This window comes from Hyperoodon ampullatus (assembly GCF_949752795.1).
Source record: "Hyperoodon ampullatus genome assembly, chromosome: 15".
Classification (NCBI taxonomy): domain Eukaryota; kingdom Metazoa; phylum Chordata; class Mammalia; order Artiodactyla; family Ziphiidae; genus Hyperoodon; species Hyperoodon ampullatus.
In genome coordinates, this window is record NC_136928.1 from 54,234,599 (window position 1) to 54,250,174 (window position 15,576).

A 15,576-nucleotide genomic window follows, 5' to 3' on the forward strand; every position below is an offset into this window, starting at 1 on the left:
GTACATCAAAAATATCTCAGGGCTTCCCTGGTGGCGCAGTGGTTGGGAGTCCGCCTGCCGATGCAGGGGACACGGGTTCATGTCCCAGTCTGGGAAGATCCCACATGCCGCGGAGCGGCTGGGCCCGTGAGCCATGGCCGCTGAGCCTGTGCATCCGGAGCCTGTGCTCCGCAACGGGAGAGGCCACAACAGTGAGAGGGCCACGTACCGCAAAAAAAAAAAAAAAAAAAAAAAAAAAAAAAAAACCTCAAAATAAAAGGCCTCAGAGGAAGTTTTCTACACCCTTAACATGTTTCTTCCACCTACGTCTTTTAGTGTCCTTGCTGTTTTTTGTTGGGAACATTAGGTTGTGCTTTTATATATTAAAGGAAACGTTTACTTATTTTGAACTCTTTGAACTTTGAAACTTTGAGTGTATTACGTACTGACTAAAAAAGAAACAGATGGCATTTTAAAGATAAATCAGACAAAATACTTAATAATTGAGTCTATGTGAACAGTTGATGAATGAAAATTTAATATTAAAAAAATTCCTGGGAATTCCCTGGCGGTCCAGTGGTTAGGACTCTTTGCTTTCACTGCTGGGGCCTGGGTTCAATCCCTGGTCAGGGAACTAAAATCCCACACGCTGTGCAGCATGGCCACAAAAAACAAAAAAACAAAACAAAACAAAAATTCCCGAGGGCCCTTCTGCCCCAGCCCTCAGCGCAGACAGCAGGGAAAGGCCGACTGTGAAAGTGACTAAGTTTGCCTCTAGCAGCCCCACCCTCTGCTTTCTGCTCCCCTGTCCCGCTTCCAAGCACCCCTCTTTCCCAAAGCCGCCCTGCACCCTCCCTCCCTCTTTCCCCACCCTCACAACCCGCTCTCAAGATGGGCTTTGCTTGACTCACGCGTGCTGAGGGGCTGAGGAGGGCCTGACAGACCGCCGCCCACTCGGGGAAGCACTAAGGAGCAGGAGGAAAGCTGCAGCCATCGAGGTCGGACATCATTTTAGGTTCTGACATCAACCCTGCAGGCCAAGCCCACTGCTAAGCAGCTGATACATGGCAAATCGCGGCTTTCTGGCACTGGTGTGGGCGTTAAGGAAGAGTTAAGGGGCTTCCCTGGTGGCGCGGTGGTTAAGAATCAGCCTGCCAGTGCAGGGAACACGGGTTCGATCCCTGGTCCGGGAAGATCCCACATGCCGCGGAGCAACTAAGCCCGTGTGCCACAACTATTGAGCCTGCGCTCTAGAGCCCGCGAGTCACAGTTACTGAGCCTGCGCTCTAGAGCCCGCGAGCCACAACTACTGAAGCCCGTGCGCCTAGAGCCCGTGCTCCGCAACAAGAGAAGCCACCGCAATGAGAAGCCCGCGCACTGCAACAAAGAGTAGCCCCCACTCTCCACAACTGGAGAAAGCCTGCGTGCAGCAACAAACACCCAACTCAGCCAATAAATAAATAAATTTATATTAAAAAAAAAAGAGTTAAAAGTTTGTCGCGGTGATGTTGTTTTTTGATGACAATCTCGAAAAGGCCTGAGCCCTGGGGTAGAGCCCTGGATGAGTCCTTATATAGGAAACAGGTGATAAGAGATCCAGCTCCCAAGGGCCAGCATGCTAGGAGTCATTTTCCCAAATGGCAGGCGCAGCCAGAGGGCGGATGGGGACCTTTTCTGTGCCCTGGCTACAGCACGGGGCTGACAGGCAGATGACTGAGGGCCATCCCTCCCCATGAGCCCAGACCTTCACTGGACAAAACAGTCTGTAGGATAGGAAAAGCACCTCTTCTCTGTCCAAGCCCCAAACCCGCACCCACCATGAGGGAGCAAGTCCACTTTTCCCTATGTGTTTCCTGCACACTGGGAGATGATTTGCGCCAGAGTCCCATTAGTCCCAGGACAGAAGTCCCCGCCCCTCCTCCTGACAGCGGCACTCAACCGTCACCCTCACTGCCAAGACTCTGCATTGGCCCAAGCCTCCTCCTCTCCAGACCTCCTGTCCCTCTCTCCCCTCTCTCTTCTTGGCCTGCCAGAGTCTGGGAAAGGCAGAAAGCTCTGGACAGGCCCTAGTTGCCCTGCAGGCTGCAGATAAAACAAGGCTCAGTGGCTGGACCTGCGGCTGGTCCTGTGGCGGGTCTTGTGGCTGCCCTGCTAGGGCTCCACTCCTAGGGGGAGCCCCCTATGGCAGAGCCACAGCGCCACCTGGTGTACAGGGCCATCTGCGCAACTAGGCCGGAGCCTGCCCAAAGACAGACGACACCTCCTGGATGCCTCTTCCTTAACTATTTCACTGTCTAGTCACTGGGGGTCTTCCCTAGATCCCAGGAGAGCCCCATCCTGAGGGCTGATGGATGACTGTCAAGCTGAGGTCCCAGCCACATCTCTGACACACACAGCCCCATACACATAGCAAAACACACAGAAAGGGCCTGGGCTTCTGTGTCAGGTGGAGTGGATCACTCCCGTCTCCTCTGGTTGGTGTATGTCTGAGCTCAGGCAATTACATAATCTCATGAGCCTCAGTGCCCTGCCTCTAAAATGGGAGCAATAAAAAGGCTGCTGAGGAACAGATTAGGTAATAAAGGTCCTACAGCAGCCACTGGCTCATTGCAAGTGTGCAAGAAATAATGGTTTCCTTTCCCTTCTGCCTGGGCTCGGTGTCTGGGAAACCTAGACTTACCCAAAGGCAGGGCCAAAGGTATTGCCAACACCCAAAGTCTAGGATGGGAAATGTTTCTATCTCAGCTCCTCCAAAAAGCCATTCCAAGCTACTCCACCAACTGCTATCTCCCTCTCTGAACACCTTCAGTTGAGGGTGACCAACCCACCTCATTTGCCAGGGAATGAGGGATTTTCAGGAAGTAAGGGACCTTTGGCGCTAAAACTGGGGTGTTCCAGGCCAGCTTGGATGCACTGGTCACCTAGTCCTTATCTTTCCACACAGTCCGGTTCTAGGGCTTCACAGAATTGCGGGCTGTAGCCCAGGAATCTGCGTTGTAACATTCCCCAGGTGATTCTTATAAACACCAAGTCACTGCCCCGACTCTCTGTGCTTTCTCTTCAGCTTCTGGTGGGAACACTACTCTTCAACTAGATGGGAAGCCACCTGAGGCACAGCACACACCTTGGAAAGACTCCAGAGAACTTTGTAAAAACCAGGCTCCACACCTGAATCTGCAAAGTAAACCAGCAGCAACGAGGCCCACGTTCTCCACTCATCTTTAGCGTTTGCACCCATGTGTTGCTCCTCTATTATCTTCCACTCATTCATTCATTAATTGTTGAGTGCCTATTAGCTCAGCACAGGAGGAACTAATATTCTAATGGTGGGAGATAAGCAACTGCCACTTACATAACACAGTAATTTTTTAAATTTTTTTAATTTAATTTTATTTATTTTTTTATACAGCAGGTCCCTATTAGTCATCAGTTATATACACATCAGTGTATACATGTCAATCCCAATCGCCCAATTCATCACACCACCATCCCCACCCCCTGTTCCCCCCTTGGTGTCCATATGTTTGTTCTCTATATCTGTGTCTCAATTTCTGCCCTGCAAACAGGTTCATCTGTACCATTTTTCTAGGTTCCACATATATGCGTTAATATACGATATTTGTTTTTCTCTTTCTGACGTACTTCACTCTGTATGACAGTCTCTAGATCCATCCACGTCTCTACAAATGACCCAGTTTCGTTCCTTTTTATGGCTGAGTAATAGTCCATTGTATATATGTACCACATCTTCTTTATCCATTTGTCTGTCGATGGACATTTAGGTTGCTTCCATGTCCTGGCTATTTTAAATAGTGCTGCAATGAACATTGGGGTGCATGTGTCTTTTTGAATTAGTTTTCTCTGGGTATATGCCCAGTAGTGGGATTGCTGGATCATATGGTAATTCTATTTTTAGTTTTTTAAGGAACCTCCATACTGTTCTCCATAGTGGCTGTATCAATTTCCATACCCACCAACAGTGCAAGAGGGTTCCCCTTTCTCCACACCCTCTCCAGCATTTGTTGTTTGTAGATTTTCTGATGATGCCCATTCTAACTGGTGTGAGGTGATACCTAACCGCAGTTTTGATTTGCATTTCTCTAATAATTAGTGATGTTGAGCAGCTTTTCATGTGCTTCTTGGCCATCTGTATGTCTTCTTTGGAGAAATGTCTATTTAGGTCTTCTGCCCATCTTTGGATTGGGTTATTTGTTTTTTAATATTGAGCTGCATGAGCTGTTTATATATTTTGGAGATTAATCCTTTGTCCGTTGATTCGTTTGCAAATATTTTCTCCCATTCTGAGGGTTGTCTTTTCATCTTGTTAATGGTTTCCTTTGCTGTGCAAAAGCTTTGAAGTTTCATTAGGACCCATTTGTTTATTTTTGTTTTTATTTCCATTACTCTAGGAGGTGGATCAAAAAAGATCTTGCTGGGGGCTTCCCTGGTGGCGCAGTGGTTGAGAGTCCACCTGCCGATGCAGGGGACGTGGGTTCGTGCCCCGGTCCGGGAAGATCCCACATGCCACGGAGCGGCTGGACCCGTGAGCCATGGCCCGTGAGCCATGGCCGCTGAGCCGGCGCGTCTGGAGCCTGTGCTCTGCAACAGGAGAGGCCGCAACAGTGAGAGGCCCACGTACCGCAAAAAAAAAAAAAAAGATCTTGCTGTGATTTATGTCAAAGAGTGTTCTTCCTATGTTTTCCTCTAAGAGTTTTATAGTGTCTGGTCTTACATTTAGGTCTCTAATCCATTTTGAGTTTATTTTTGTGTATGGCTTTAGGGAGTGTTCTAATTTCATTCTTTTACATGTAGCTGTCCAGTTTTCCCAGCACCACTTATTGAAGAGACTGTCTTTTCTCCATTGTATATTCTTGCCTCCTTTGTCATAGATTAGTTGACCATAGCTGCATGGGTTTATCTCTGGGCTTTCTATCTTGTTCCATTGATCTATGTTTCTGTTTTTGTGCCACTACCATATTGTCTTAATTACTGTAGCTTTGTAGTAAGTGTCTGAAGTCAGGGAGTCTGATTACTCCAGCTCCGTTTTTTTCCCTCAAGACTGCTTTGGCTATTCGGGGTCTTTTGTGTCTCCATACAAATTTTAAGATTTTTTGTTCTAGTTCCGTAAAAAACGCCCTTGGTAATTTGATAGGGATTGCATTGAATCTGTAGATTGCTTTGGGTAGTAGAGTCATTTTCACAATATTGATTCTTCCAATCTAAGAACATGGTATATCTCTCCATCTGTTGGTATCATCTTTAATTTCTTTCATCAGTGTCTTATAGTTTTCTGCATACAGGTCTTTTGTCTCCCTAGGTACGTTTATTCCTAGGTATTTTATTCTTCTTGTTGCAGTGGTAAATGGGAGTGTTTCCTTAATTTCTCTTTCAGATTTCTCATCATTAGTGTATAGGAATGCAAGAGATTTCTGTGTATTAATTTTGTATCCTGCAACTTTACCAAATTCATTGATTAGCTCTAGTAGTTTTCTGGTGGCATCTTTAGGATTCTCTATGAATAGTATCATGTCATCTGCAAACATTGACAGTTTTACTTCGTCTTTCTCAATTTGTATTCCTTTTATTTCTTTTTATTCTCTGATTGTCGTGCCTAGGACTTCCAAAACTATGTTGAATAATAGTGGTGAGAGTGGACATCCTTGTCTTGTTCCTGATCTTAGAGGCAATGTTTTCAGTTTTTCACCATTGAGAATGATGTTTGATGTGGGCCTGTCGTATATGGCCTTTATTATGTTGAGGTGGGTTCCCTTTATGACCACTTTCTGGAGAGTTTTTATCATAAGTGGGTGTTAAATTTTGTCATAAGCTTTTTCTGCATCTATTGAGATGATCATATGGTTTTTATTCTTCAATTTGCTAATATGGTTTATCACATTGATTGATTTACGTATATTGAAGAATCCTTGCATCCCTGAGATAAATCCCACTTGATCATGGTGTATGATCCTTTTAATGTGTTGTTGGATTCTGTTTGCTAGTATTTTGTTGAGGATTTTTGCATCTATATTCATCAGTGATATTGGTCTGTAATTTTCTTTTTTTGTAGTATCTTTGTGTGGTTTTGGTATCAGGGTGATGGTGGCCTCATAGAATGAGTTTGGGAGTGTTCCTTCCTCTGCAATTTTTTGGAAGAGTTTGAGAAGGATGGGTGTTAGCTCTTCTCTAAATGTTTGATAGAATTCACCTGTGAAGCCATCTGGTCCTGGACGTTTGTTTGTTGGAAGATTTTTAATCACAGTTTCAATTTCATTACTTGTGATTGGCCTGTTCATATTTTCTATTTCTTCCTGGTTCAGTCTTGGAAGGTTATACCTTTCTAAGAATTTGTCCATTTCTTCCAGGTTTTCCATTTTATTGGCATAGAGTTGCTTGTAGTAGTCTCTTAGGATGCTTTGTGTTTCTGCAGTGTCTGTTGTAACTTCTCCTTTTTCATTTCTAATTTTATTTATTTGAGTCCTCTCCCTCTTTTTCTTGATGAGTCTGGCTAATGGTTTATCAATTTTGTTTATCTTCTCAAAGAACCAGCTTTTAGTTTTATTGATCTTTGCTATTGTTTTCTTTGTTTCTATTTCATTTATTTCTGCTCTGATCTTTATGATTTCTTTCCTTCTGTGAACTTCGGGTTTTGTTTGTTCTTCTTTCTCTAGTCCTTTAGGTGTAAGGTTAGACTGTTTATTTGAGATTTTTCTTGTTTCTTGAGGTAGGCTTGTATAGCTATAAACTTCCCTCTTAGAACTGCTTTTGCTGCATCCCATAGGTTTTGGATCAGCGTGTTTTCACTGTCATTTGTCTCTAGGTATTTTTTGATTTCCTCTTTGATTTCTTCAGTGATCTCTTGGTTATTTAGTAACGTATTGTTTAGCCTCCATGTGTTTGTGTTGTTTATGTTTTTTCCCTGTAATTCATTTCTAATCTCATAGCGTTGTGGTCAGAAAAGATGCTTGATATGATTTCAGTTTTATTAAATTTACTGTGGCTTGATTTGTGACCCAAGATGTGATCTATCCTGCAGGATGTTCCGTGTGCACTTGAGAAGAAAGTGTAATCTGCTGTTTTTGGATGGAATGTCCTATAAATATCAATTAATTCTATCTGGTCTATTGTGTCATTTAAAGCTTCTGTTTCCTTATTTATTTTCATTTTGGATTATCTGTCCATTGGTGTAAGTGAGGTGTTAAAGTGCCCCACCATTATTGTGTTGCTGTCGATTTCCTCTTTTATAGCTGTTAGCAGTTGCCTTATGTATTGAGGTGCTCCTATGTTGTGTGCATGTATATTTATAATTGTTGTATATTCTTCTTGGATTGATCCCTTGATCATTATGTAGTGTCCTTCCTTGTCTCTTGTAACATTCTTTCTTTCGTTGCGGAGCACAGGCTCTGGACGCGCAGGCTCAGCGGCCATGACTCACAGGCCCAGCCACTCCGCGGCATGTGGGATCTTCCCGGACCGGGGCATGAACCCGTGTCCCCTGCATCGGCAGGCGGACTCTCAACCACTGTGCCACCAGGGAAGCCCCCGAAGCTAGCCTTTTAGAATCAGAGACTCAAACACTTGCCGACCTCTTTATCTCCCTGCTTCGCATTAAATGTAGCCTTTGTTCTCCCCGGCCAAATAGCTCAACTAGAAAGATATCTGGGAGCTGCAGGAAGCTCTGGATTTATATTCTTTATGTTTCTAAACAGAAAGAAAAAAAGACTCTTCCCAGACAGCTCAAGATAGAAACATCCCATGGAAGGACTCTGGTAGGTTTTGAGTCACATGCCCATCTCTGAAAGGGGAAATAGGAGCTGGGAAGATAATTACAAAATCTACCGTACAATGTCTCTTTTCTGAAAACAGAACTAAGAATCGTAGCATTAAAAGAGATCTTAGAAGCCTCACCAACTCCCCAACCAATGCAAGATTCTCTTCTACTACATTACAGCTTCAGCTTAATCACTTTTAAAGTTGGGAAACACGCTCCTTCACCAGTCAACCCATCCCATTTCTCAACACTGCTAATCATTTTAAAAGTAAATTTGCTTCCTTGTCATCATCGCCCACGGGCTATAGTTTTTTTGGGGTTTTTTGGTTTGTTTTTTAATATTTGCTTATTTATTAATTTGGCTGCCCCAGGTCTTCATTGCAGCATGCAGGATCTAGTTCCCTGACCAGGGATGGAACCCAGGCCCCCTGCATAGGGAGCATGGAGTCTTAACCACTGGACCACCAGGGAAGTCGCCATGGGCTGGAGTTCTAAGTTCATGTTCTTCCCTCTAGGTCAATACTGAATATGTCTACTCCTTTCATGAGTATCTGAAAGCAAGTCATATAACCCTCTTCAGCCCACTCTTCTCTGGGATCCATATTCCTTGGAGTTTCAACTGTAGTCATCATGGATGGCTTAGTGTTATGGGAAGTAAGAGGGGCATCTGGATCATTAAGGTCAGGGGTTGTCAAGGATTCTGTGGGGAAAGGCAGGAAACCAACAGAAGAGGGGAACGATCCTCACCCCACCAGGCTCACCCCCAGCATGAACTCCACCCCAGCTGCCTGCCTCTGCTCCCAAGGGGCCCACCAGACAGCAAGGAGCATAGAAACACCTAAAGAGAATTCAGTTTTACAGTTTATGTCAAAAAGAAGAAAACAATAGATAGGAGAAGATAAAAATAAATTTAGAAGAAAAAAGGGAAAGAAGGCTAAGAGGAAATGAATGAAAAGACTAGGTATGGAGAGAAGGGTATAATGAAAGTTTTAAAGAGAAGGAATCAACTCATTAACCAGAGTATTTAAAAGAATGTAACAGTTAAGGGGCTTCCCTGGTGGTGCAGTGGTTAAGAATCTGCCTGCCAATGCAGGGGACACGGGTTCAAGCCCTGGTCTGGGAAGATCCCACATGCCACAGAGCAACTAAGCCCGTGTGCCACAACTACTGAGTCTGCTCTCTAGAAGCCACCAGCCACAACTACTGAGCCCACGTGCCACAACTACTGAAGCCTGCATGCCTAGAGCCCGTGCTCTGCAACAAAAGAAGCCACTGCAGTGAGAAGCCCATGCACTGCGACGAAGAGTGGCCCCTGCTCGCCACAACTAGAGAAAGCCCGCGCACAGCAACGAAGACCCAACACAGCCAAAAATAAATAAATATTTTTTTAAAAAAAGAGAACATAACAGTCCTAAACATGTATACAGCCAATAACAGAGCTTCCAGCAACATGAAGGAGGAAAAGATAGAACTAAAAGAGAAAAACCTATCACTGCAGTTGGTTATTTTCATGCCCTTCTCTCAGTGACAGACAGAACAAGCAGGCAGAAAAATCAACGGTATAGAAGGCTTGAAGAGCCCTATAAACCGACTTGATATAATTGACATTGACAGAACACACTGTCCAGCAACAGCACAGTATACATTCTCTTCCAGTGCATCAGAATCAGATGAAAAGCAGGAAGACAATAAAGAAAAACCAATGAAACCCAAAACTGGATATTTGAAAAGATAAATAAAAGTGGAAAACATCTTCTGAGACTGATCGGGGCTGGGGCGGGGGGGAACCATAAATTACCAATATCAGAAATTAGAGGGGACAGCACTACAGATCCTAAAGACAAGAAGGGAATATTATAATAACTTTATGCTAATAAATTCAATAACTTTAACGAAATACACAAATTTCTTGAAAGACACAAAGTACCAAAGCTCACTCAAGAATAAATAGGTAATCTGCATAGCCCCCAAATTTATTAAAGAAATTCAATTTGTAGGGTTTTAAAGAGAAAACTTCCTACAAAGAAAACTGCAGGCCCACAGTGCTTCACCAGTGAATCCTGCCAAATATTTAAGGAAGAAATAATACAACATTTCAACACTGAAAACAACAAAACATTGCTTAAAGAAATTAAAGCCCTAAATAAGTGGAGACATGTATAACTTGCTTATAGAATCAGAAGAGTCAATATTGTTAAGGAGGCAATTCTCCTCAAATTGATCAATACATTCAACAGAATTCTTGTAAAAATCCCAGGATATTTTCATAGAAATTGGCAAACTGACCCTAAAGTTTATTTATATATATACATATATATATATATAGTGTTATGTGTGGATTACTATAATCATATAATTGAATCATGATTCATATAAATTATACGATTATAGTAACCCACACATAACACCACACTGACATATAGCTCAACAGAATAGAATGAGAGTCCAACAAAAGACCCACACAGCTAAGGTCAATTCATTTTTGACAATGTGTCAAGGCAATTCAATCAGGAAAGGATAGGCTTTTCAACAAATGGTGCCAGAATTGGATATCCATATACAAAAAAAGAAAAATTTAGACCTCTAACTCACATCATATACAAAAGTTAACTCCTAAATGTAAGAGCTAAAACATAGAATAAAATCTTGGTGACATTGAGTTAGGCAAAAATTTCTTAGATATAACACCAAAAGTACCATCCATAATGGAAAAAATTGTATAAATTGAACTTTATCAAAATTTAAAAGTTTGCTTTTCAACAGACACCATTAAGAAAATGAAAATTCAAACCACAAACTGGGAGAAATTATTTACAAAGCATATATCCAACATAGGAATTATATCTAGAATAGACAAAAACTCTTATAACTCAATAATGAAAAGACAAACAACCCAATAAAAAACAGACAAAAGATTTGAATGGACAATTCACCAAAGAAGATATCTGAATATCTAATAACCACTAGAAAAGCTACTCAGCATCATTCAGGCAGTTCATTGTATGTCAAATACTTTTTTTAAAAAGCTGTAAAATAAAAAAAAACTAATTGGTCACCTTTGGGAGTTGTTAGAGCATCAATTCATTATTCTAAAGACTAGGAGAAAAAGGAAGAGTCCAGGAATATTACCTGGTCTTTTCTATGTGAATTGTTCTTTAGGAAAACCAAACAGTCGGTGGAAAAAGGGGGGTTTTAAGAATGACAGTTATAAATACAGAAGGAATAATTGAATTAGAAAACCCTTGTTGAGTAATCCTTAATACAATAATAAATCTAGACAAGGAGCATCAACAGATGTTAAAACCATTAGGTTAGAGGCTGATGTGGCATTTTATAATGGATGGACCAGGCTGACCACATCTGAAATCACCAGTAAAATTAACATCAGTAAAAGTGAAACAACCAGTCATTATGTACTTTCTCTCTTGTGATACAATAGTATATAGTACCACCTACAATCTATTTTTGCAAAAAGAAAAAAATTGAATCTTAATATTACCAAGCTTCCAGATCTAATTGTCAGGGGGGACTGAAGAACTTGTGAAAGGATTCCTTGAGGATGGAATTAGCCAAATTCTGTGGGAAATTCTATAGATCAATAAATATCAAAAAAGGGAGTGGGTAATTGGTAAGAAATTTAAAAGATATATTGATCGAATGTAATGTATGGACCTTGTTTGGATCTCGATTCAAACCAACCAACCATAAAAATATCTTTCAGAGATAAGTGTGGACATTTGAACACAGACGAGGTGTTAGATGATGCAGAGTTTCTATTATTACTCTTGTTAGGTGTACTAATGGTACTATGGTTATGCTCTTTTTAAAAGTGGTTACCTGTTGGGTATACATACTGAGGTATTTACAAGTTAAATTAAACCATAGCTGGGGTTTCCTTTAAAATAATCTGGTGACAGTGCTAGGGTAGGGGAGAATGTTGTGGGAACGAGATAGATGAAATAACGTTGACAATTCTTGAAAGTAGTGATGGATGGATACAGGGTGGTTAAATATACTATTTTCTCTACTTTGGGTATGTTTGAAATTTTCCATAACAAAGAACTGGAGTTTTGTTTTGTTGAATTTTAAATGGGCTGTGTTCACCCAGATCACAGCCCTCAGGCTGACTTCAACATGGGTATTCCCTACCTTGATCCACACAGTCAACGTAGGTCACAAATGAGAGAAATAAGTCAGGGGTTAAGAAAACAGCAAAGCAAGCAGCTGGTACCCACCTCTGCGAGGATTAATGGAGAGTGGTAGGACCACGGCAAACAAAAGATCACTTGCCCATCCAAAGGGGGCAGCCAATGTTGCCATGCGGGAGTAAGGCCCGAGATGGCCAAGTCTCCTAATTTTTCATTAGAAACTTGAAATCTAGGCATTTCAGTAAAACCTCCCAATATGCAGGCAAATGATTTAAAATTTTTTAAACACTTGCAAGTCAGTGCTAGAAAGCCAAACAAAACCTGTCTGGAGGCTAGATTTGTTCCACAGACTGTTGTTTTGCCATCTCTGACACCACACCATGTAATGCATTATAGAGTAATGCATTAATAATTGGCTGACATTCTTAACAGTTGAATCACACGGCCAGGACAACTGAGGCTGTGCTTATCCGAAATGCCCAAATCCTTTATATGCAAACAGCTGTCAAGCCAGGCACGCCCCACATTGAACTCAGAACTGAACACAGGCTTACAGTTATCTCCATCAAATTGCATCTTGTCATTTGTCAGAAACATTTGTCCCTGGATTGGCTCCACTCTTCCTCCAAATTCTACTGAATTTGCACTCCCTTCCAGCTTTGTATCACACACAGTTTTAATGAGCCCATCCAAAGCCATCTACAAAGCTAATGTCAACCTGTGTGCATAGTTCAATAGAGTTCAACGGATTTCAACGGGTAGGTTAGGCTTGTCTCCTGCTAGACGTCTACAGCTGTTTAGCTATAACTTCAACCTACCTTCTGGGTTCATCCACCTCATATTTACCCGTCTTCCTCCTTGAAGCCACCATACGTTGCATATAGGCCTAATCCACTAGTTTTGTGGTGACAGGAATGCCACCTCCTTACACCTGTATATGGAGTACTTTATGGTTTTTATAGCATGTTCCCATAACTTTCTGACTTGATCTTTATCACCCATCACAACCTTTAAAAATCCTATCAACCTCACATTAAGACATTGATCTACAAATCTGCCAGTGGTCTATTTGTTTGTTTATAATCCACTAATAATCTATGCTGTGATTTCCAGATTAAATAGAGCAAGGGCAACTCTTGATAATTTAGCTTCTTACCTTCCCACTTCACCATCTCACCAAAAAAGAGTTCTCCAAACCACCACCATTCCAGCAATAACCTATAGGGACAGAAACAATATTTAAGAGGAAGAATGTTCTAGCCATGAGAGTTGACAGAAAGTGGAATGCATCCTCTTGTGAAGAAATGACATTTTGATGCTAGAACTTTTCAAACAGGAGCTAGGGTTTTGCAGAAGGGATATTCCAACATGGATAGGGAGTTGGGCAGAATGATCTTTCATTCATGCATTTCTGTCCACGTGAGGAAACTGTTCCGTGCTCAGCTCTTGGCTGAGCTCTTGGAAGTATCTTACCGGTTCTTGCAGTGATAACCTCTCAAGGTGAAAAACATACACTTGGCAAGTGTGACTGTTTTTATGCTTTGTACATTTTAAAATTAATTCCCTTTTAAAAAGCAGTTTTCAGCAAATGTTTTTAAAATGCCAACCTTTTCTCCATTGTTCAAAATTGGGAAGAATCCATACAATGGAATATTATTCAGCCATAAAAAAGAAATGAAGCACCCATACAAGGTAGGATGTGGATGAATGTTGAAAACATTAGGGTAACTGAAAGAAGCCAGTCACAAAAGACCACATATTACATGATTCCATTCATATGAAAGTCCAGAATAGGTAAATGTAGATACAGAAAGTAGATCAGTGGTTATTTAGGGGTGGGGTGAGGTGATAGCTGAAGGATACAGGATTTCCTATTGAGTTGATGAAAATGTTCTAAAATTGACTGTGGTGATGGTTGCACATATCTGTGAATGTACTAAAATCCGTTGAATTGTACATTTTAAATGGGTGAATTGTAGGGTATATGAATTATATCTCGATAAACCTGTTTTTTTAAAAAAAATAAGCAAACTTTTTTTGGGGGGGGGGTTGGGGATAGATGTTTGCTTCCAGGCTGGCTAGATTTCTAAAGGGGAGCACTCAACCATCTGCTGAGGATGAGCCTGTGAGCGAAGAAAAGATCCGGTTCAGCGAGGAACTGGCAGCCAGGCTGGGTGAGGTGGAAGGATTTTCTCACATTTCAGGAGGCATGGGGCTCCCCTTTCGGAATCTGGGGCTGGGATTAGCAGCCGAGGAGACAGACAAGAGCTCCACCTTCCACCCACTTCCTCCGAGCTTTCTAGGTCTTGCTTCTCACCGCTCCTGGTAGTATTTCCATCCCAGGAGTTAACTCCTAGCACGCCCATAAAAACAGCTGAAACCACTCTTTCGGAAGAACACGTCCGGGAGGCCTCTCATCACAACTAAGCCTGCTCCCTACTTCGCCCCACCTTCTGAGGACGTGGGGCATCCGTCCACCCCCTGACAAAGCGGCCCCCCTGCCTCAGAATAATCGCGTGCTGGAAGATTTCAAAACGCAGCTGGCAGATTTCCTGCTCCCCGGGGGGGACTTCTGAACCTGGGGTGTGCGGCAGGCAGGAAAGGATATCCCTAGAAAACGTCTGTTCTCCCGTCTGCCAGAGAATTCCACCACTCCTGACTGACACCGGGGAGCAGGGGCACAGATGGGGGGAGGGAAACGCCCAGGCAGTTTTCCCAAACTCTGCAAATCCGCCCAGGGAGGCCTGGAGGCCTGGGTAAGGGAGAAGGGCCCGCGGTCTAGGGGTTCTGCAGATCGGGGGGAGGCGGCAACGACCAGTTATCAGCGTTGAGTTGGTCACAAAGATCGTTCGGTTTTGGTAAGGATGTGACGGAAGAACCCGAACGAACTTTTTGGCCAAACCATAGTTAAAAAGGAGGAGAGTGAGTGCTGCACTTGAGGCCCTGCGCTGGGCCTCGGGCCCCAGCTCGCGGGAGTGGTCGCCCCGCTCGGGCCCCGACAGCCAACGCGCACCACGCCGCTCCCGGCCCTGGGTGAGGGGCAGCAGCAGGGAACCGGCGCCGGGAACTCGGGCCCGCCCCGTAGAAAGGGCGCCTGGAATTTTCGATGACGAGGCCCAGGTAGGGCCCCATCACCGGTGCAGCGCCCCGGGACTTCCCGTCCTCATCCCCGGTACCGGGACCCGGGACTGGGTGCCGTTAAAGGAAATGCCTAGGAAGAGGGAGCAGCAGGTAAACGTCCGGGTTCGGGCGGCTGGATGGTGCAGTGCGCGGGGGCAACAAGTAGCTTGGAAAGCGAGTGAGGCGCCAAGGAGAGCGGCTTCCTGCCTGCAGCGAAGCAGGACGTGCCAGCAGAGCAGTGAGAGACAGGAACTGAGGAGACTAAAGAGAGTCTGACTCGTTCCCTTGAGCAAGGGGGTAAAAGGGGGGTGCGGGTATCCAAAAGGGTCATGCTCCAGGTGAGGCTCGAACTCACAACCTCGGCATTGCTCTGCATGTACTGCTGTATAAGTACCGCGCGCTAACCGATTGCGCCACTGGAGCTCCGCTTACCCCCGCCTCGCGATGGCTCTATCAGGGTTCACCCGGGCCCTGTGCGGGCCTTCGCGGAGCATGCGCACCCGCGGCTTGCGGCTAGGCGAGAACGAGCCGGGGCTCCGAGACCCCGCAGCTTCCGGTCCG

General features: G+C 43.7%; 1 long non-coding RNA gene across 1 annotated transcript in view; it reads right to left on the reverse strand.

The window, feature by feature from the left end:
* The window catches only part of LOC307064838, a 102,581-nt gene extending 87,005 nt beyond the window's left edge, over positions 1–15,576 (reverse strand). The window contains exons 1-2 of the long non-coding RNA XR_013811309.1: positions 15,448–15,576; positions 13,052–13,113 (exon numbers count right to left, since the gene is read on the reverse strand). This is a non-coding gene — a long non-coding RNA (uncharacterized lncRNA). The remainder of the gene's footprint in view (positions 1–13,051; positions 13,114–15,447) is intronic.